This window comes from Neopsephotus bourkii, unplaced genomic scaffold (assembly GCF_033783945.1).
Source record: "Neopsephotus bourkii isolate Nb327-2 ecotype Australia unplaced genomic scaffold, CSIRO-AGI_Nbou_v1 NB_1663, whole genome shotgun sequence".
NCBI classification, from domain to species: domain Eukaryota; kingdom Metazoa; phylum Chordata; class Aves; order Psittaciformes; family Psittacidae; genus Neopsephotus; species Neopsephotus bourkii.
Genome location: NW_026902137.1, coordinates 65,673 through 88,408, shown reverse-complemented (window position 1 = coordinate 88,408; position 22,736 = coordinate 65,673). Strand labels below are relative to the sequence as shown.

Here is a 22,736-nt window from a genome sequence, read left to right as displayed (position 1 = left end):
AAACCCCAGCCAAGCAAAACCCCCAAACCAACCCAGCCCTCCCCACAACAAACCAAGCAGTTCCACACTTGGCTGCACTGGGTTGGTGTTTCTCTCTTTTCAGTTCCTAAGAAGTGAAAAGCATGGATACAAACATTCACAAGCTATTTCTAATGTTTTCTACGTAGCTCCTTCTCTTTGCAAGAGGTGCGTGTGTACCTGCATTTCTGTTCTAGCAGGGGACCTGCTTTCTCCAGCCTTTAGGTTGGGTGTGTTTGTAAGCTTACATTCACTCTCATTCTGGACTTGGGCAATTGCAAGCCTGTAACTATATCAAGTCATCTTTCCTAGTGAGCATCTTCAATAGAAAGTTCTTTTTTTCCTCTTTATTGTTTATTAAACCTGAAGTGATTGCTTTATTGTATAGTAACTTTGAAACATCTGAGGAGCCAACTGTGTTAAGTGCTTCAGAGGCACAAATGACTCATTTTTGTACCCTGAAGATCATTTTTATCTTGCAGTTGTACGAGAGAAATAGCAGAAGAAAGGGGAGCAGCATCACAGCCAAGCAGCAAGAGTGGCAGCTGACAAGATGCTGGCATGTTTGGGTGGGGGGTTAGTTACAGGGAAGGCGGTATGATGAGATTATAGCAGTAGGAAGAGGAAGGGAGCAAGTAAGAAAAGAAACATGAAAGGTAAGAGGAGCCTGACAGGATAGGAAGAGTGAGGAAGCTGACATGAAATAAAGCTCAGAAATTGGCTGCTGTTCTTGATGCTGGAAGGATGGCTGGCACTGCCATCAGATTGTCATCTCCCTTCTTGCAAGTTAACTGTCAACCAGAGTTATTGCTGGAGAGCTCAGGACTGCAAATTTTGGTCCTTAGGCTGAAACACGGGCTGCTGCGCTGAGGTGTTACTGTCAGCCCTTAATTTCACAGTGATGTTTTCTCAAACTGGTTGATCGCATCTCTTCACAAGCCAAACTGATATGGATATTTTGCATTTACTAGCAGCCCATTCAAGGTTTGCTTAGAGAAGTACAAGATTTATGTTAAACTTGCCAGTTGTTAATACTTTAAGAGGCTAAAACACAATAGAAGTAGTTTTCTCTGTTGTTACTGTAGCTCAGATGATCCATCAGAGAGCTGTTCCTGTGTTCACACTACAGTTGCATGTTGTTTATTTTGGTGATGAACAAGAACAAGAGTGTGAAAGGAAAAGACTTTGGTGCATTTGCCCTCTGAAAAACAAGATCATCATCCCTGTCTGTACCGGAGTAACTCAACATTTCTTCCCTGTGAGGGTGCTGAGGCGCTGGCACAGGGTGCCCAGAGAAGCTGTGGCTGCCCCATCCTTGGCAGTGTTCAAGGCAGGTTGGACACAGGGGCTTGGAGCAAGCTGCTCTAGTGGAAGGTGTCCCTGCCCATGGCAGGGGTTGAGACTGGATGAGCTTTAAGGTGCCTTCCAACAGAAACCATTCTATAATTAGGATAGCAACTATATCTGGATATCTTAGTGTATCGCTGGGGTTGGTGTGGAGCCTGTGCCAGCGGCCCAGATGTGATATGCCGTAGCCAAACACAAATGTCTGCAAGTTGTTGCTTTCATCAGCAACCTAAAGCCAATTGCTCATCTTTGCTCCTTCCCTTAAAAAAATCGTGTTTTCACCTTCAGTGTAAGTCTGCAGCAGACCTTTTGTTGCATTGCTGGCTCTGGCTAAACAGGATGTCATCTTCTGTTAAATTTGACTTTCAGATTGGTGGCTTCCAGCTCTCAGTGCTCCTGTGGTCTGGCTGTTGGTTGTCAGCCCTGACTTACTCCCTTTAGGGCAAATGGATCTCTCAGAGATGCCCCACAGTGTCCTGCCTGCAAAAGGCAGGTGAGGAGATAGCGATGCTTGGGTTCCTTGCCAGCAGTCAGACAGTTCTTTCATGTTACTCGTGCGTGTGAGGAGTAAATATAGTTATTGCCAGGGATGCTGCTGACTGTTTGGATGCTGCCTACTCGAATTGGACCCGCTGTTTAATTTTGGTGGGAGAAGGAAGTAAAAAAAATTGATTTCATTAAATCCAGGACCAGTTGAAAAGTTCCTACAAATGTGATCTGAAAATCGATTTGTAGGAAAATAGCTGTTCTAAACCAAGCAGTTCCCCTGCAGTTCTTGAGATTCAAGCATTTCAGCATGAACTGGGGCAAAAAAAAATCCATAGAATCTAGTATAAAATAATAGGTTTCAATAAATTCTGTAGGGAGTCTGATATGTGGGCATTTTAAAGGGGTTTCTACTATGAAACTGGTGGTAACACCCTTCCAGCTTCCTGAATAAATGAGTTTTGTCAGCAATAGGGTCTCTTAGGCAAACAGTCAATGTGTTTTTATGATTAAAAACGGGGAGCTGGTGTATGTACTAACAGATATCGGCACGTGATAGCAGTAATCAGGGAAGTGGGAAGCTTGGAAATAAACAAACATGCTGTCTCTGCTGGCACAGGAATAACCCTGGAGACTGCCAAGGCCAGAGCCTGTAAAAATAAGAAAGTATAATTAATTGTCCTTAAATGAACCTTCCAAGCAAAAATAACCCTTTTAAAGTAAACTCCCATCCTTGCATCTTTTATTATGGAGTTGTTGCACATGCTAAAGCTTCTAATGTGCTTATTAACATTTCTGTGCATGCTTGGTGTAAAGAATTAGCACACAGAGCATAGCTGCATTGGACAGCTGGTTTACTCTTGCACTTTGATGCTTTTCTAGCAATAATACAAAAATTAGTTCCCCAAATGGCTGAGAAGTAACCTTTTGGAGCAAAGTCTTGGTGGTGTTTGACGGTCACTTGGCAGTGTCTATATTAAATCACTCCCTTTTTAAGAGACTTTCTGTTCCTTCCAGTGTTTCCTGATACCTCTGTTGATGTGAAGAGCATGGTTAGAAAGCAGAAAAGAGCTATTTCCCCCCACCTTCCCCCAATGCTCTCTGCTGATGAGCTTCTGTTGCTAAAATAATGCTGAATAAATGAGAGTTTAATTGAAAGAAGTGCTGAACTTCCTTGTGTTGCTCAGTATAACTCCCGGTGGTTACTGACTTGAGGGTGAGTTGCAGGTGCTTGGGACCCTGAGCATGCAGGCAACAGCAAAGCATTATCAACACAAGACAAAGCTTGGAGCGTATCCTGCTTGCCAAGTGTAACTCATGTCAGAATTTCCAAGGAGAATATAGAATGAGTGCTTGGATCATATAATTAACCTGTAACCTGCTTCCTCATAGTGTAAGTGTTGGCAGAAAGATTATTGCTCAGGATCAGACTTCAGATACAATTCCTATTAAAATTCAGCAGTAATTCTTTTGGAAGTTATTTTCTTAGTGAAGGTGAACTTTAAAACCCTGCAAATTGGAGAAATAATACTGGGATTAAGAATCCCAGGCAGAAACTTAGCACCGGTCTTGGGAAGTATTGTAATATAGATCCAGGGTAAATAGTTACAAAGTTATTTTGAGCGCATGAGAGAAAGCTGGGAGTGATTAATGCTGAGATTTTGAGAGGGCTGACAATTGACAGCATATTTGCATGCAACTGAATATGAATTTGGGAAGAGGCAAGTACACCAACGGCAGAATATGGCACCTGCTGTGTATGTGGTTTAAAGAAGAGTATGTCTGGGATTTTTTCCTGTCTGGAATATTCCCCTCAGCCCTGGAGATCACCATATTCCTGAGAGTGACAAAGCATTGAGAGGACCTACAAGTGACGGCAGTTTCTCCACTTTTGAACAAAGATTTGCAGTCTCTAAGTACATTCAGCTTCTGGAGCTGTAACTGAGAATGGAGCTGTGAAAGGGAAAGCACCTCAGAGGAAAGGAAGGGCAAGAAGGGAGAATTACTTGATGTGTACCAAGAGTAATAGAATGAGATTAAAACAAGAGAATAATTTACTTTGAGCACTAGGAAAATCTTATTGCACATCCATGAGATCGTGGAATTGTGTCCCAAAGGAAATGCTGGAAACTCTGCTGCAAGAGTCACTTTAATTTAGACGGGACAAAATAACTGACTACCATGTTTAGATGGGGAAAAAAGTACTACATTCTGTGAGAAAACGAGTAATCCACTGCAGGCTTTTTGTCTCAATCTCATAGTGGTGCTGAAGAGGGAAAAGAGGAGGAGGTACAGCAAGGAAAAAGAGAATGCTGTATTTAGCATATAGTAAGTGTGAGTGCTATTAACACATACTAATGCTTCTCAACTGTGTTTTTAATTCATCTGATTATCTGTTGCAGATCTGTTAAATAGCAGCAGCATTATGGTGAAGTTAAGATTGGATGATTGCCTCAAGTCCCCTTCCAAATTCCTCCCACTCCCCCCACCCAAATCTGTATTCAGACTTGATCTAACCTGGGGGCAAATAGGGAACAAGGTATTTCAAAAAACAAAGCAAAACAACCCCAGAGCCCCCAAGTAAAACAGAACTCCAGCTATAAGTGCCATGTATGACATGTAGGTGCTAAAAAAGTACATAATGTATGCGTTGGAGAGAGGGGGAGTGTTAAGAAAGTGATGTGTTATTTCTGTGGAAAAGCTCCTGAATGATGCTGGGTAAGGTTGTTTAAGTGAGTGCTAGCTGTTGCCCCAGGAGGGCCTGAGTTGAGGCCCTGGATGTAACATCCTGAAGGGCTTTAGAAGTACTATCTGCAGCTGAAATCAGTGCTGCTGTGCTTCCCATGTGTGGTATTGATAGAGATGCCCAAGGAGCCTGGAAACCCCTGGGTGATTCAGATGGGGAACGTGGGAGATAACATGGGTATCCTTCCTTCATCTCATTGGGTACCTACATTGGGAAGGATTGGATGCGGTGCTGCGAGGTGGGTTGGGGAGTGCATATCTGTTTGTGAAGGATCATAAATTCTATAGCTGGAGACAAATCTGAAAGGAAATGATTAATGCTCCCTGTGGAGATCAGTTTGCATAGTGTGCAGTAAATAATGCATGGGGCCATGGAGCTAATGATAAGAATAAAACCAAATATTGCATAGCTGTTCATTCAGTAAGTACCATCCACCTCCTGCATAGAACAACAAAAGGTCCCATGGCAAAAAGAAAGTATGTGACCAGGTAATGTTTTTTAAGTCAAATCTATACAGGTTTTTGTGGGCAACCTTCTGCTGGAGCATTTAATACCTGTCAGAAAGCTTGATTTTTATTGACATTAATAACATTACTTTTTTCTTCCCTTTTTGATAGCCAAGCCCATCACCAGTAAGAGCTGGAAAATAAGTTTGGGGCTTCTCTTTTTGGCTGCATGAGTATACTGGTGGGGGCTTTTGTCTGCTGCTTTGCAGTCACAAGCTGGTCTGTGTGGAACTGTGCAGTACCCTGCCTTTTCTATTGCACAATGTCATCCCAGAATTGATAAAGTAGTAAAAGCAGAAGTTTGGATACTTTGGAAGAGTGAACTGTGCAAACAGCTCCTGTGTAAGGTGGTCATGGAGAGTTGTGAGGATCTGTATTATGGCTTAGGCTTGACCTGCAAGCAGACAGTTGGGCTATAATGAAGTGGGATTTGAGGCTTCATGATTGTTTATGAATGTGTTTACTAGGTGATGGCTCATGCTACACTCCTCTTCTTAGAATCAAACCAGCATCATGTATGCAATTAAGGTCACCCTGTGCTTTGTTCATTCTAACTGTAATATTAGAGAGCTGGGTGGGGCAACCAGTGCTGCTGTAATTAAATTGAATAACTGATGATTTGAATCCCATTAAAGAAGAAAAGAGGTAAGGAAACAGACTGTGGTTTTTATCAGTCAACACAAGGGAATTCATGTCTGTTGAAAATTAACTTCAATTCTATTGTTCTCAGTATTTACTGCAGTGTTAAGGAGAAAAAAAGAGTTTCTTCAAAACTTTCTCCATTATACCCTCAGGCTTCCAATTCATTTTCCTTACTCTGCTCCTTCCTCTTCAAGCCGTATATAGTGGCCATTCATTCCTCCCATGTGTTAATGCAATGCCCATCAGTCTTATGCTGTAGGAATTTACTGTGGCACCACAGCAAGTGTGTGCGCCTGTGTGCTCAGATACATATGCTTAATAAATATGCAGATCAGTTCCTGTTCTGAGGCCATAAAGGTGAATAGATTTATTTAGGAATCCTCTCTAAATTCTTCTCTTGACTGTTACAACTCTGTGCTATGAAGAATAAAAAGGTAAGAGAAAAACAGGAATTAAAAATGCTTTAGCAGAGCTTTTTCTAAGTGGATTTTATGTTAGTTTTCTGTCTCACAATTTGCATGTTAAATGTGTTTGGTAGAGGGAAGAGAGCACTGTGGTGCCTTTATGCCATGCTATTGGTAAAAGAAGGAAAGTCCTAGCAAAGGGGTTTTTCTAGTGTTATTGGGCTGCCATCAGCTCATGGATTTTGCTTTCCTAAGGCTCGTTCCAACCAGCCATGAGTGTATCAGTGGCTGGTCCACTGCCACTGCAAGTTAAAGCATCTTCTGCTGAGAATGCACACCAAAGATCTTGAAATCTCTAGAAAATCATAAATAGGGTGGCCAGTAGCACCAGTGCAGTGTCTGTCCCCCTGTACTGGGCACTGGTGAGGCCACACCTCAAATCCTGTGTTCAGCTCTGGGCTCCTCGCTACAAAAGAGACATTGAGGGGCTGGAGAGGGGCCAGAGCACCAGATGTGGTGCAGAGCCTGGAGCACAGGTGTGATGGGGAAGGGCTGAGGGACCTGGGGGGTTCAGTCTGGAGAAGATAAGGCTCAGGGGGGACCTGATGGCTCCCTACAAGTGCCTGACAGGAGGATGGAGCCAGGAGGGGCTGGGCTCTGCTCCTAAGGAACAAGGGATGGGACAAGAGGAACCGGCCTCAAGCTGCACCAGGGCAGGTTTAGATGGAGCTGAGGAACAATTCCTTCACTGTGAGAGTGGTCAGGCATTGGAACAGGCTGCCCAGGGCAGTGCTGGAGTCACAATCTCTAGAGGGATTTAAAAGACATAGATGTAGCTGTGGCACCTGGGGACATGGGTTAGCAGTGGCCTTGGTAGTGCTGGGATAAAGGTTGGACTTGATGATCTTAAAGGTCTTTTCCAACCTAAACAATTGTGTGTCATAGAAGCAGCTTGTGGAAGGTCACAAAAGTCTGGGAGAAGCATGGTGGGATTAATGAATTTGCTTTTTACTTCATGGACTTGGATTTCATTGGCATCTAGTTTACTTGGGAAGGAAAGGATGTCATTCCTCAGGATATCTGCCTGTATCAGAAGATGCCTTAGTTAATTGGTCAGAAATAGAACACACTTACCGCTTTCCTTTTATGAGAACCTAGAACAAAACAGCAGCCAGGAAACTTAAACTACAGTTTGATTGTACATGTCCATAGGACACAATAATGAAATAGCACAAGGTAATGGAAGAGGGAATTGCATATTCAAGCTGATATTTATGTAGGACTTGACCTTGACTCTTTCTGCTCCCTTCCTTCCACTTAAATGTTTTAAAAAGAAAGTAAATACAGGTGAATTATTTGCTGTATTGAATGTAGTTCCCCAGAATACCTCTCTTCAGATCAAACTTTGATTCCAAAGATCTTAAGGAGAAGGAAAATGTTTGCATTGCCATTTTATAGCGAGGCAAATTGAGTGCAAGAACATTATCTGCAATATATGTATAATTACACAAGGGAAATGACTTAAAGAAAATGTATTCTGAGATGAACATGAGTCCAAGTCTTCCCTTTGCCCGGTACTTTATGATGCTTCACTGTTAATTAATTGTTCTAGAAGTAAGTGTATTGCAGCCCTGTGCACTCTCTCTGCTCCTGGTTTTCCCAGAGAACCAAATTGCTCTGACTGACTGTGCTTGCATTTTGCAGTCTCCCATGTAATAATGAAACCATGCCCTTTTTAGCTAACTTGAGCTTTCCTTGATGACAAACAGTCTATTGAAAGTTGTACTGAAATCATGCAAATTGTGTGAGAAGCATGTTTCCTTCATAGTACTTTTTATACTCACAGGAATTTTTGTACTGTGAGATACTCTCAATTGTAGGGAATAGATGAATATTTTTTAATGTGTTTAGATCAGGCATTTGGGATTTGGAGGCTGAGGTCTTCTGTTCCAAGCTCTGTACCTGTCTTATTTTATAACCGTTGGCAAGTTATTTTTTCCATGTCTCTCTTAAGTGTATTGTAAATGGTATATATGTTTCTTTTCTATCTCATAGGAGTCTGAGGAAGCTTAATTAGCACTTGTGAAATCCTTCAAGAGCTCCTGATGAAAGGCAATACGAGTGCAGTGTGTTTTCAGGCTGGCTCCCTCTAACTCCTGCTATTATCAAATGATACCTTCTCTAGAAGGTTTGATAAGATCTTGACTGTCATCCATGAATACGCATTGAATGAAATCAATAGAGCTACTTACTTTTTTACCTTCCAAAAGTTTCTTAGGAACAGTAAGTGGTGCACAGCTCTTCCATGCAGGAAGAGATAGCACTTCTCTACTCTCCAGTTGAAATGGGAGCTGGTCTGAAAGCAACACCTGTCAGAAGTCTTATTGTGAGGCTTGTGTCTTTCAGAATTTGTTTTAGATTGTGGCAGTTTTTATCTTTAAGCTCATCTGCCCTTGTTGCCTTCTGTAGCCAGTGTAGATGTCAGAGTTAGACCTGAAACTGTGCTTTCGTTGTAGAGACTTGTGTGCAAGAGAGGCAGTATAAACCATTATTTATCATATGGATTTGGGAGACAGTGGTTGTAATTATCTTTGGGGAGCTCCTTTAGGTTATGGATTGTGCACAACCTTTCTAACAAAAGAAATCGAAGGGGTTTCTGCATGATATGGATGATCTTTCTCCCCCAGATTGAGTTTTGCCTTTCCTCAGGCAAAAGTGAACTCCTGTAAGTGAGCCCCTGCCCCAGGTGCATGCCCATGTGTCTGCTCATCCTCCTTTTCTCCTTGCAGCTGGTCAGGTTTCTGTTGTAAACAGGCCTGAATATTGGACTAGTGCCTGAATGAGCAGTGGAGCGCGTTGCTTTAGCAAAGTGGGTGATGCCTGGGGTTGTCTCCATTGTAAATGGATTCAGGAACTCGCTGTTTCGGGCATTGCTCTGTGGCAGGTGACGGATGAATTGTGATAGGGCAGACATTGATTTTCCCCACAGAAGACAAGTATTCTTTTAAAGAAAGATGGTGTAACAGTAAATACACAAATGTTGGGAAGTGGAAGGGGTTTATTTTTTCATTTGAGCTGTTGTTAAGAATTGATTTTGAGATGCAACCATCTTTTATATTTGTGACTGATTTATGTCTGTGTTGTAGTAGAGAAAGCTAAATGCATTTCTTTTGTGTATTGGGGGCACTTATAAAGTGAACAGTGACAATGCCTCTAGCTTATAATGGCCTAAAACGCTACTTTTCACCTTCTTGGTCTGTGGTTGCTCAAGTCTAGGTAAAAAGATAGGTAGCTGTTAAGTTAAATGGTATTGATATTGGAATTGAATTTCAGAATGGTTGAGATGGGACCTCTGGAGATGGTTTAGTCCAAGCCCCTGTTCAACACTTCCAGCAGGTTGCTCAGAGCAGAGCCCAGGAGGGTTTTGTATCTGTGTAAAGATGCCTTTCTGTGCAACCTTTTCCAGTGTTTGACCACCTTCACAGTAGAAAAGCTTTTTATTTCCATATTTAAATGGAGTTTCTTGTATTTTAATTCATTCCCTTTCCCTCCTGCTGTTTCACTGGATGCCACTGAGCGCAGGGTCTGACTCAATCTTCTTTTCTCCTTCCCATCAGGTGTTTATGGACACTGGTAAGATTCCCCATGACTCTTCCTGAGGCTTTCCCAGCCTCTCCTTCTATGTTGGATGCTGCAGTCCCTTAATGCTAGATTCACATCAGTACATCCATGTCTGTCCTGTACTACTTGTGTATTTGTGAGCACACGCATGTTTTAACTCTGCACATACTAGTGTAACCCTAATGCAATAGCTGTTTTGATATACACATTTTTGTGTATCTTCACAGACACACAAACCTAAATAAATTGGGATTTCATTTGGAGACAGCTGAGACATAGGACAGGATTTCCCAGGTGGTTCTTGTTTGATTAAATTTCAGTGTGTGCTTCATCAAATATTTGCCTTTGCTGAATAAATTGGTGTATTATTTTAGCTCATCCTGATTTACTGTCTCGGCGCTGTCCACTAGACACAGAAAGGTAATAATCAGTGTGTCAGTAGCTGTTATATTTTCATTTAAAGCAAGTCACACTAATTCTATTTTGAGGCAATATACAAGAAGGGAGAGACATTTGTTGGTAAAATACTGATTTATCAGAATGTCTTGCTAGGAGCTGAGACAGTTTGATTTAAGGCATCTTGAGGAATGTATTTGGCTCTAGAAGTCCTGGAAAGCCTTCTAGTACCTGGACCTCCTTAAAGGCGGGATGTATCCTTGCTGTCGAGGTGGCTTAGCTTGGTAGAACTAAACTTAGAGTATGTTTGAATTCTGTAAATTGAGAAAACAAGTCAATTTATTCTCTTTTAGGGTGTGTTGAATGAGTTGGGGCTCTTTGTAGTTTAACTTACTCATTAAACTCTTGTTTTGGGAGTGGTACTACAAAGTGTAGTGTTGCACATTTGATACCTCCAAAATCCTTCTTTTGCCAGAACTGTATTTTAAACTTATTTTTGCATTTATTCACATCTTAAAATAGCATAGCAGTCTGTAGGGGGGAAAAAAGGGAGGGCTTTTTCAGTGATGGATTTAATCTTGACTAGCGACAACTCTGTGGAATGAGATTCCTGCCTTGTCTGCCTGAATCCATCTCTGCTTAGTCTGGCCTATGGTTGTTGACTCTTGTATGTTCATTCCTGGCTGTACTGGTACTTCTAGTTCTCGTTACGGGATTGATAGTACTTGCTGCTCTGCCTGCTTGGACCAATCTCATTAAATTTAATGATTTGCAAAATATAACTTTGACTACCTGCTTGCTGTAGTCTGTAAACTGCAAGCACTGCAAGTAGTCTTGGAAACATATTTAATAGTGTTTTAAATGCATGCATTAAACAGGGAAAGAGAAAGCTCTCCAGGGCAGTCCAAGCCTCTGTTCTAAGCTCCTGCTGCTTTAGTGAGGAAAGGCATAGGTGTTTATGTCGCCTTGTATGTGTAGCACAAGGTCAATAATGTGAAGGTTTCTAGTTGCAAAACCCTCAAGATGCTTTTTCTGCCATTTTAATGGGGAATCAGAGGTGCATGGCTGTGTTCAATGTCACTATTGTAATTTCCCACCACTGATTTTTTAACTACATGTATTTTAAAACTGACTGTTAAATAAATACATCCCTCTTAGAATGAGGGGCTTTTGACAAGGTATGGTGGCAGGGCAAAGGGGGAATGTTCATGAAGAACTGCAGCCAGTGGGAAGGACTCATCTTGGAGAAGATCATTGAGAACTGCCTCCTGTGGGAGGGAGCCCACACTGGAGTAAGGGAAGAGTGTGAGGAGTCCTCCCCTGAGGAGGAAGGAGTGGCAGAGACAAGAGTGTGATGAACTGACCACAGCCATCATTTCCTGTCCCTGTGCACTGCTCGGGGATAGAGGCAGAGAACTTGGGAGAAAAGTTAATCCCAGAAGAAAGGAGGGGTGGGAGGAAGGTGTGCTTAAGATTGGTTTTATTTCTCATTACCCTACTCCGGTTTGATTAGTATATATTAAACTAACTTCCCCAAGCTGAGGCTGTTCTGCCCATGACAGTAACAGGCAAGGAATATCCCTGTCCTTATCATGACCCATGAACCTTTTGCTGCATTTTCTCTTCCTTGTCCAGCTGAGGAGGGGGGTGACGGAGCAGCTTTGTGGGGCACTTGGTGTTCAGCCAGAGCCAACCCACCACAATAAACCAGAAACTTTCTGAAGGGGGTGGGAATGCAGGAAAAACCTGTGACAGCTGTCACTGTGTTCTTAGAATGCTGCTTAATTTTTAGGTTGGAAACTCTCAAGTTTTGTAATACTGGAGACTGAAATTGAGTTTGTTTTACTGATGAGAAAACTCTTGATCAATGCTCAATAAACCCTTGCTGAGGAGGTTTCTTTAGCAGAGAGCATGCAGACGTTTACCTTGAGTTCAGAACAAAACATTGCTTTGCACTGAACAATTAAAATCTATTGATTTTTTTTTTTTTTAACTTGGAGGTATTAAAAGCAAGGAAGCTTGTGTCAGTTTCTAAGTTCCTTTCTCCTAGTGCTGTTCTGCACACAGACAAAGCCTTACATATATAGCTGACTACTTCTTTTTTTTCTCCAGCACCTTCTTCCAAATCTCTTAAAATGTCGTTGCTTAGCTGTAGGTATGGGCACAGTGTTCCTTGTCAGAATTACTAAGGGGTGTCTGTTTGCATGTGCAGAAGTACTCGGAATCTGACAGCAAGTGAAGTGCTTTTGTGAAGCCTCTGCTGGCTTTGGGAACCTGATGAGCTTTGAAATGAAGTTTTGTCATGTTTCTCTTCTCCATCCGTATCCCATCCCTGCCATGGGTATTTTCTACTGTAGTGAAAAATACTAAATTGTCTGTGGTGAAATGAATAATGTGGTGAAAAGTACTAAGGTGAAGGAAGGTAGATTTGGGTTAGATCTCAGGCAGAAGCTCTTCCCTGTGAGGGTGCTGAGGCGCTGGCACAGGGTGCCCAGAGAAGCTGTGGCTGCCCCATCGCTGTCAGTGTTCAAGGCCAGGTTGGACACAGGGGCTTGGAGCAAGCTGCTTTAGTGGAAGGGGTCCCTGCCTGTGGCAGGGGTTGGAGCTGGAGGAGCTTTAAGGTCCCTTCAGCACCAACAAGGCTGGGGTTCTATGAAGTTGTAAATTTTACGCTGAATCAGAGGTTGACTTGGATGATGCTCGTGGGGTTTCCGTTTTAATGAAAGGATATTAATCTCCACAAAACCTCTCCCTCACAAGCTGGTGATCCCTGCTGAGCAGAGCTGGGAATAACCCCCCTGTTCCCACAATGACATGTGGCCTTCTGCAAGTAAGGTCTTTTACCATCTCAAAATAAGAAACTGTGTAAAAGTGGTTAGGGTTGATTTGTTTTTTTTTAACCTTCTCCCCCCCGCCTCCATATTTGAGAGTTCAAACCTTAATGCAGCTGCTTGTAAGTCAGACAGTCTGGACTCTTTATTTAGACTCAGGAGCAGGATTTTCTGTACCTTCATTTTGCAACTGCAAATATTCTAGAGGGTTTGTGTGTGAATATACATTTATGCATGAAGCCCAGTGAAGAAGAGGGGACAGAGGCTTCTGGGGAGGTCTTGAAGAGAGTTCCTTTAATTCTAACAAAGCTGAAGAGTTGATTAGCAATCCTCTAAGTAAACACTGTGAGTTATCTTGAATTTCTTTGCTATTAATTATTAAAGGTAAATTACAGTGTTAAAAAATAGTCTCTGGAAAGATTGTATTTTACATATATGGGTTTAAGTGTCTTTTCAGTTATGGTAATTTCCATTAAAGGGAGAAGGATGCTCAGGAAGAGGCTGGTGAGCAGGAGAGATGGTAGATTAATTTTTAGATTGGAAAAAGATCTGTATTTCTGATGATGGGAGCTTTCATGGATGCTGGTCATGTAAAACAAAAGCAGCTGAATTTTGGATGTGACTTCACCCATGTTAGAGGCATTGAGGCATTCTTTGAATTCATTTGAAGGTTTGGGTATTAACTGGGCAGCTGTGCTCAAGGGTCTGCTTCAAAACTCATCAAAATATGTAGGAAAGCTCCCGTTGACTTGCTGGAGCTGACCCACAACCATTCCCTCCTTGCATCTTTGTTGAAACAGATTGAGTCCCAGCAATTTTTAAGCCATCTTTCTTTTTGTGCTCCTCTCTTGTGAGCATATCATCTCTGTCTGCAGAACTTTGACAGGATTATTGCCAACAGCTCAGCTGACAGACCCAGTACTTCTAGGAGGAGAAGGTGCTTGGTTCAAGTTCCAGTCGGGACAGAGACCTTATGCTGCTCTGATTGAGATTCCTCATGCTCTGTCAACATTTGGTGGTTCTACTTCCCACCTGTTGGAATATTGCCTTTCTCAGAAAAGCAAACATTTTCTCTTCCCTCGTTTCAGTATTGGGCTGTGAGAGAATGGTGGTGATTACTGCTTCATACCAAGTGCCTAAAAGGCATCTAACTGTTGCTGGGGTTTTTAAATGCCAACTTGTTTTTCTGCTTGGGTAATAATGTGTGCATGTAACTGCTCTGTAACATATGCAGATGAAGGCCCTGACTAACTGTGAGGTTTTGGGAGTAGCTTGGCCCAGTAGTAAAAGGATTAGTCATATATGTGAAGTTATGCATGTAGCTTCACTTTTGCCAGACACAAAGCTTATCTGGCACCTACAGTATCATATTTGGGCTGATGTCCAAAAATCAGAACTGGTCAGTGATGATTGCCAGCTCCTCTGGCAAGGCACCAATTAGCCCATTCTGTTTCCATCCCTCTATGCACATGTCAATAAATAATCAGTCACCCATCATCCCAATCAACTCTCGGTGATTAAGCATGTATGGCCTGAAAGCTTCCAAACTGTAAGTGGTTGCAAACATCAGAATGCCTTTATTCATTTGTATTCTTTCAAGTGGTCAAAATACCTATTGAGGCCTTAAGTTGTTTGATTATACTATGGAAAATCAGTTACACATTTCATGGACCGATCCATATTGACACAGAAATACCCCTGCACTGTATGAACTGTGTAATAGCACTAGGAAAGCACCTCAGAAGTGAATAATGGGATGCTGTGCTGCAAGTAACTGGATTTCTGACTGGTTTAGAGCTGTTTAGCTTTGAAAGTGGTACAAAGTGACTTTGTAGTTGTCCTTGTTTGCGAGAAGATTTCTAATAAGCTGTTGTGCATGTGAATTATGCATCCTCAAGACTGAGATAAGTCCACAATTAAAAGAATTACTTTATAAACAGTAGATACATTTAGTAGTAAATAGAATTGGATGATTTGCTGTAACTGGGGTGGTTTTAGTGGTAGTGAAGGCACCACATTCCCAGCATTGCCTGTAGAAGTTGTCCTTGCCTGTGGCCGGATGTTGGAACTGGATGAGCTTTAAGGTCCCTTCCAACCCAAACCAGTCTGGGATTCCCCAGCCCTCAGCCATGCTGTGCTTGAAAACAATCTCCCTATCAGACCTGCAGCAAACAGTATCCAATTAGTTCCTGGATTTATAAGAGAGCAGCTCTGGCTGTGTGACTTCAAAACAAAGGTTTCTCCATGTGCATGCTCCGTACTGCAGGAAAAAAAGCAGTTGTAGAGAAAACTCTAGTATCTAGGGACCCCTTGGTGCTGCTAGTGTGTTCACTGCTGTCAATCTCATGTTATGCTATGAAGTATCTTTAATTTTGATGGCATTTTTTCCTTAGAGCGTTGAAGAGCAGATGTCCTTCTAGCTCAGGAGGTAACATGCAGATATTGGAAGAGCTGCTGGAATAAGAGGCTGAAGCTTTGTAGGCAGAGTATGAAATTTGCCAGAGGCACAATTTAATGTTAAATGTAAATGCAGGACTGCAGATGGCATTCTCAGGTTTTCAGCATGTGAATTCAAGCTGCTGCTGAGATGGTTTTGAATTGTCTTTGAAAGTGGAAAAGCTGAAGCTGAGCAAATTGGATCTTGAGTTTTCCTTTGTTTTGAGGGGAACAGATTGCTGCTCTTACAACTGGCAGCATTTTGCACTGAAAAAACCCAAGTTCTCACAAAGCTCCAGGTGCAAAGTCCCTCAGCTGAGATAGGTTTTCCTTATCTTACTGCTTTGTTTACCTGATGCAGCCATGTTGTGCTTCATGCATCAGTAATAATTTAATTTGTAATGATGTTGCAGTACCACAAACTTTCTGTGCCCAGTTTTCTATGAAGCAGAATCTGGTTTTAAAAGTGGTGCTTGCTTCCCAGGGACTCTCCCAGGAAAAGAGAGGGGTGGGGTTCAGAGAGAGCAGTATTCTACATATTTGCATTTAGTTCTTTCAGTTGGAAGTGTTGTTTTTCAGTTCTTGCTCTAAATCATTGCAGTGTTAACAACTGATTCACTCTGTCCCATCTGCATTTAGTACAGTATGAGTTATAATGACATCGATTTTCGTAAAGCTTTTCTTGGGATGAACAAAAAACTCAAATATAGGCTAGGATATTTTATTAGGACTGTTTTAATTATAAAATATTATTAAATATTTAATTTGACCATACCTTGAATTTGGTAAAATACTTTTCTGTGCTGTATCAAAACCTTAGTTTTTGATGCTTATTTTGCTGGCTTTCCTCTTGCTTATATAAATGAGTTACATTCATGTAAATGAATTATTTGAGATTCTGTAATGTGGTAATTACCATGGTTTAAAAACAGGCAATGGGAGATAAGGTTTCCGTTGCAGACTTTGTAGTCTAACACCCTTCGATTGATATTGGGCTGTTATTTTGGGGATCATGTGCTCCACTATATAGTTGTATTTAGATCCTGACTTCAGTTTTAAAGTAGTTTAGCTCTTAATAAGATCAGCCTGCTTAACTTCAGTAGGAGTGAACTTGAATATATAAATTTTACTCAAAGAAAGTAACATTAAATGGCTCATTCAAAGATCTTTCTGTGTATAGTGCTTCCTCTGCTTTGGTTTTTGGACTTCCCTATTTCTTTGTCTCAATTCACCTGGAGCTCCAGCCTGTGCTAGATCTTGAGGTGATTTGGGCATAATATGGATGTTTGCAGATGTTCTGCAGGCAGCTCAGATCATGAGCTTTAACTCAGTTGCAGAATGCTTGGGTCATATATACTGTACACACACAGTGAGTGTTATCTACAACTTCTCAGATACACTAAACATGTGGCAAGGGTGCTGTTTAAGTAGTGAACATCCAGTACCCTTGTAGTGCTTTGGACATACTGTTTGTGCATGGTCGCGACACACTTGCTCACTCTTGTGAAGCTGCATAACATCAACTTCCATAAAACTTACACTACTGTGCTGAGAGTTTTGGAAGGGACCATGGGCTGAATCCATATAAAGAACCATGCTTCCAGTATCTCTGTGCATTCAAGGCACAGCTGAATTCCACCAAGGAAGAAAGAATGTGTTTAAAATATACTCTTCTATAGCAATGAATTATCTATGCCTGAAGTCGGAGAGCTAATGTGTGAGTTTGACTTTATCACAGTGCACAGTTGTTTCCCCTCTTGCAGAAAGGTTGTGTAAGAGCAAAGATGCACTTACATGACAAGTATTAACTCCTTAATACACGAAGAACCTATTCAGTTCCCACTGCATAACTTCAGTAGTAAAGAACTTCTGTAGAACAGAATTTGAGACAAATGGTTTGTAGAAGTAAGTTTTGTGAAAGAAACAGCTAAAGGGAGACCTTTCTTGTGTGTGTTGTTTAACTCCCTGATATTTTAGTGGTTTAGTGGTTCAACAGGGGTTGTTTTCAAACTATGTTTGTCTTTGGGTAAGTAAGATGTGGAAATGGTTCTTAAAGCTTTCTCTGTGCTTCATAAAAGTATAAAGCATCTTTATATATTGCCTTTCAGATTTTGATTTTTGCAAACCCATTGTTCTTTGCCTATTATGTTTGGGATAGAGCTCACTGGCCATCCTCTGAGATTGGAGAAATCTTGTCTACTGCAGTAATTTCTCCAATCTAAATAGGCAGAGGCTACGCTACAAGTGACTTGTGTATGAGAATGTGTGTGCCTAGAGGGTTATGTACAAAATATTTGGGTAGCTTAACTTTTATTACTTTGGGGCAAGCTAATAGCAGTTCTCAGCACACTGAACATGGAAAATTGCTTAATGTGAACATAACCTGTGCCAAAGGAAACTTGATTGTGCTGTAGATGCCATGGTCAATAGGAAAAGAAATATGAAGAGATCAATAATTCCAGATAGCTCTTCTGATTTGGAGAGAGGCACAGCATTGATTTGTAAAATAGGATTATGGATGCAGCAGTTAAAACATGCTGTGTGTACACACGTTAGATAATAAAATAATGTAAAATGCCCTCAGCCTCAATCAAAGGCAGATAGTAAATCATCAAACAGTAGCGTGCAACCCCTCTGAAGCAGAAGGCTATGAAGCATGCAAATGAACACTGGAGCCATGCAGAATGAGCTGTATGAGAAAATAAAACCCTAAGATGATGATCATAGATCAGGAAGACAAACAGTCCTTGCTCTACATTGTGTAGTGTTCCTGCATGTTTCCATGTGAGAATCAGAAGTGCTAGAGGATCATGGCAAAGCAAAAAAGCAGCATCTGATTTGGTTTGGTACTGTGGACATCTCAAAAGCCTTAGCAAGCAAATTCACACAACTGCTTTGGGAACTATTTCAGTATATAAGATCAGGAAGATTCAGCTTTCTTTCCTGATGTATCTGGCTGCTTGACAACAAAGCCACACAGAGAGGAACAACTGACTGGAACTGGAACTGACTGACTGATGAGCCAGCATTTGGTTTATTTTATTCTTAGACTTGATTCTGTTTATGGTCTCCTTGGTGCACCCTTTCCTAGCCTCAGATCCCTAAATGGGCACCAGTGTTGTGGGGAGAGATGTTGCATGATTCCACTGTTAGCAGTGTATGAAGTGGGGAAATCTAATAAGATCACAGCCGTAGGTGAGCTCCAAAGGGCATGCCTGTAGTAAACACCAACAAGCCCCTGTATCTGCATGAAAAAAAGATGTTGATGTTGACCAAATGTTAGTATTAAAAGCACTGTATTATAAAAAATGCCAAACCAAACCACAAACTTGTGTTTTATGGCACTTCAGTGCCTCTTCCTCACATCCTCAGACCACTGCAACCATTGCCATATTTCTAGGTAAGCGTATCGGTTTTAACATGCTGTAGGTTATACTGCCCCAGATTTGGGTGATATGTATTAAGTTAAACTAGATGGGGTTTGTGTGTGATGTTAACATGTACAAAGATAAGTTATTAATAATTTTCTGCTCTGAATATGATTGAAATTGGGTATTTTGAACCCACGATACAGCACACTACAATTGCTCAGAATTGACTATTGATCTGCAGGCTTTCAGGTAGTTTTCCTTTTAGGTAGGCAGTGGCAATTAATAATTAATAATTAAGAACCATATAAGCAGTTGTGATGTTGAGTATTAAGTTTCTTTACTTCATTTCTTACTTTTGGGAAAATTTCTAATATTAATGAGTATTAAAAGCTGCAGCTTTGTCGTTGTCAGATGCCTTTGCTGCAGCAGTGGAGAGAATGACTCTCCTTTAAGTGCAGATTTCAGAGGTTCCTTATCCTCTGTCAGAAATGATGCAAGAGGAGTCTAGGCAGTGACTGCACAAGAGTGTGTGCTACACAAGTGTGTGTTCTGTTATGTCTGTGTATAGGGAGGGGAAGAACCTCCAGATGCCCAAATTGTATAGGAAGTGTTTTCTGGTCTAGTCTGTCTTGTTAGACCAGCCCATTTAGGTTTAAAAGCCATACAAAATAAGCACTGTCATTATGTTTGTAACTTAAGAAGGTAAGCCCTACACTGTGCTTCCAAGTGGGCTCCTCTGTGCAGAGGAGACTTCATAACACTTTGAGAATCATAAATTGTAGAATTATAGGATGGTTTGGATTGGAAAGGACCATTCAGTTCCAATCCCCTGCCACGGGCAGGGACCCCTTCCACTGGAGCAGCTTGCTCCAAGCCCCTGTGTCCAACCTGGCCTTGAACACTGCCAGGGATGGGGCAGCCACAGCTTCTCTGGGCACCCTGTGCCAGTGCCTCAGCACCCTTTGTAAAGCAAATACCTATGTGAGGTCCCTGTGATACTTAGCCAAAACTGTACTTGAGGATTTGAAAACCCTCTATGCCTGTGTTGGTATCATTGGCAAAGCTAAAAATAGTCCCTCCAAAACAACTTCCAAATAAGCAGTTTAAGTTACTCAGCCTTGCTTTGCCATCTGAATGATATGCTGTCAAAGATAATGTTGCAGAGAGATGTTGAAGTATTATACAAATGTTATTGAATTAGAATGCGAGCAAGATCCAGCCCAAGCCATCCTATAAATATCTTATTATGAAAGGCTCAGAGACGTTTCTCTTAGCAAATTTAAAATAATCATTAGAATCCTTCAGCAGATTGCTGTTAATTGGATTGAGAATTAAACAGCTTTGTATGAGTGCAAAGTTAATTAATAGTTCATTACTTTTTAATAAGACAAATTCGTTCGGAAATAAGTGATGCCATGGAGTTTACCACAGATTTGATGCGAGATTGGGAGTATTGGCCCTCTTTTGGTGGGACAAAAAGATTGATAATTAAGTTGCAAAGGTTGGCTGCTGGTGGGGGAAATGGAAAGGAACTGAATTGATTTCCAAGTCCTCGAAGGGATCGAGCCCCTGAGATCCATCCATGTGCCTTGTGTTGGTTCCCACCACTGCTCAAGAAATGTGAGTCATTGCAGGGCAATGGAGAAGAAAAAGAAAAAAGCATGTTGTATCAAAAAATGTTTCCGGCATATCAAAATGTTTGTGGCTTTTTTTCCTTTCCTTGATAAGTATTTACCTTTCACAATCTTTTCACCAGAAATAGCTCACTTTCTCTATTTGCTTCCTTCTTTTCTATCTCCTACAACATCTGCCTGTGTCCATGTGAAGACAGACTCTTCTGTGACTTTTCCTAGTCCATTAAGTTGTTGATAATATATTTTTCATGCCTCAAGTGTGCCAATTTAGCTTTATACCAACAAACTGGGGGGAAAAGGAGCTGCACCTCTATCTTTGTTGTACCTTTTAGCTGCTTTTATTTATGCCTTGTGAGCTGTACTGAGGAAATGTTTCATGCCAATGCTGCTGAAGCAGGCTTGGAAAGCAGCCGGGCTGGCCTTGGTTCTTGGTATCGGGTTGAGAGAGCATCTTCACCATGCAGTAGATCTGGAGAAGGTACAGGAGCCAGCTCTTGCTCCATTAGTGTGTGCTGTGTTCTGGCAGTGGGGTGGTTAACTGAGCACCATGTCAGATCATGCCAAGTGAAATGTGTTGTGAAAGCTTGAAGCATCTTTGTCAATGCTTAAATTTACTGGTGTCTAATAAGTTTTTATGGAAGAGATGATGCTAATCTGTCAAAGCCTGTTATTTCAGTCAATATGGTTTTATAGATGAGTTTTATTAGTTTCTTTATTAATTGAGTTCTGTATCAGCCATTCAGTTACTTTACCTGGGATTGATGCCAAGCTGACAACCCTGTAGTTGCTCAGGTCATTTAATTTGTCCTTTAAAAACACATCAATAAAACCCCCTCTACTGGACAACTCCTCTAGGCGAAGTCATAATTTTTGGTTTTTACTCAGTACATAAAACACATAATTTCTTTATTTCTCTTCCCTCCCACCCAGACTCCCAAGGGCTATTTCTGAACTTCCTGTGCTCTAGAGCTACATTTCTTCTCTGTTTCCACCTTTGCAGGGGTGACAATATGTGGCAGGTATCTTCCCCTGCAGAGAAAGAACTTCAGAAATGTCACTTTTCTGTATGCATAAATCCAGAAATCTGTTTTATTTCAAGTTCCTCTGTATTTTCTTCCTTGGCTGCAGTTACCAAAGTGGTTTCCAGTCACTTTGAAATGTACTGAACACTTCATAACCTTTATTAAACCTACTTGTTTTTAAAGAACCTTCTGTTCCCCTCTCTCTCCCTCTCCCAGCTGAAGTCAGGATACAATCACCCTGTGCTATCCTCTGTTCCACTCCCATTTCTGCCCACCCCCCCCAAAATACAACTTATGTAAAACTTTGTCATGTGAAAAGTCTATTATGATAGCTATAAAGAAAACTATTGCTTTGTGATACCTCTGAGGGGAAGGATCTCCCCTTTGTGTTACCTTGCCACTACCATCCCTTTTGGCTGGTGATGAGCAGGATCTGGTGATGCAGCAAGAGCAACCAGTTGGTTAACAGGTTGCTTTTATGAGCAATCACTGGAAATGAATAAGAGTGCAAGCTCGTTAACTTTATGGCTTCTTGAACTATGGCTTTTGAGAAGAGGTAGGAGATATGACCTGGGTTAAACCCCAAAGATAGTACCAAGTCTAAAAGCTGGGGGGACCTCACCTGATGTCTTTAGGGAGTGTTAAAACTCCAGATGAAAGCTGACCATCATCAGCAGCTGCTTCTAGAGTAAGAACAGGGAGAGTAATTTAAATATCAAGGCAGTTTTGTTCCTGAATCAAATAAAGCCTCATGAGAATCTCCCTGCAAACTGTGTCAGTTGAGGAGTTGTACAAACTGATAAACACCTGACTATGCAGTTTTGACTGGGTCCATCATTTCCAGTCCTCAGGACTTGCTGTGCCATGGGCATATGCCTTGCAGATGGGCCCATGTGTGGACTGACCTCGGAGGTTTCCCATGATCAGTGGTTTGAGACCTCTGCTTAAAAGCTTTCCAGAGAACACTTGGACACTGAGCATCCCACCCCTCAGCTGCTGTTACTAATGTTTTAAGAACCATTATAAAAATCACTGGGTTAGAAACATGGTTAAGGACTTCCAGTATCACCTGGAGAGAGGGGAGGGGGAAACACCCCAGACCTCTCTAAGCTCATTTAGAAATAATTAGGTCAGAAGTAATGCCTGAACCACACAGCTGATTTTCAGCTGTTTCTAAACCATCTGGATTTATTTCTTGGCAGAGCACCCTGTTCCTCAGAGTTTTCCAAGCTGACTTGAAGCATACAGGTGAAGTGATGGCCACTGTATCAGTGAT

The 22,736-nt window shown here is 41.5% G+C and overlaps 1 protein-coding gene across 2 annotated transcripts in view; it reads left to right on the top strand.

Moving 5' to 3' along the window:
- The window catches only part of GSS (glutathione synthetase), a 315,783-nt gene that overhangs the window by 271,505 nt on the left and 21,542 nt on the right, over positions 1-22,736 (top strand). Inside the window, exon 13 of one of the 2 annotated variants that reach the window (XM_061375477.1) lies at positions 4,113-4,122. The exons of the other annotated variant lie outside the window; for it this stretch is intronic. The gene's annotated coding sequence lies outside the window, so the exon portion shown is untranslated. Of the gene's footprint in view, positions 1-4,112; positions 4,123-22,736 lie in introns of those variants that run through there. 2 annotated transcript variants of the gene reach the window in all.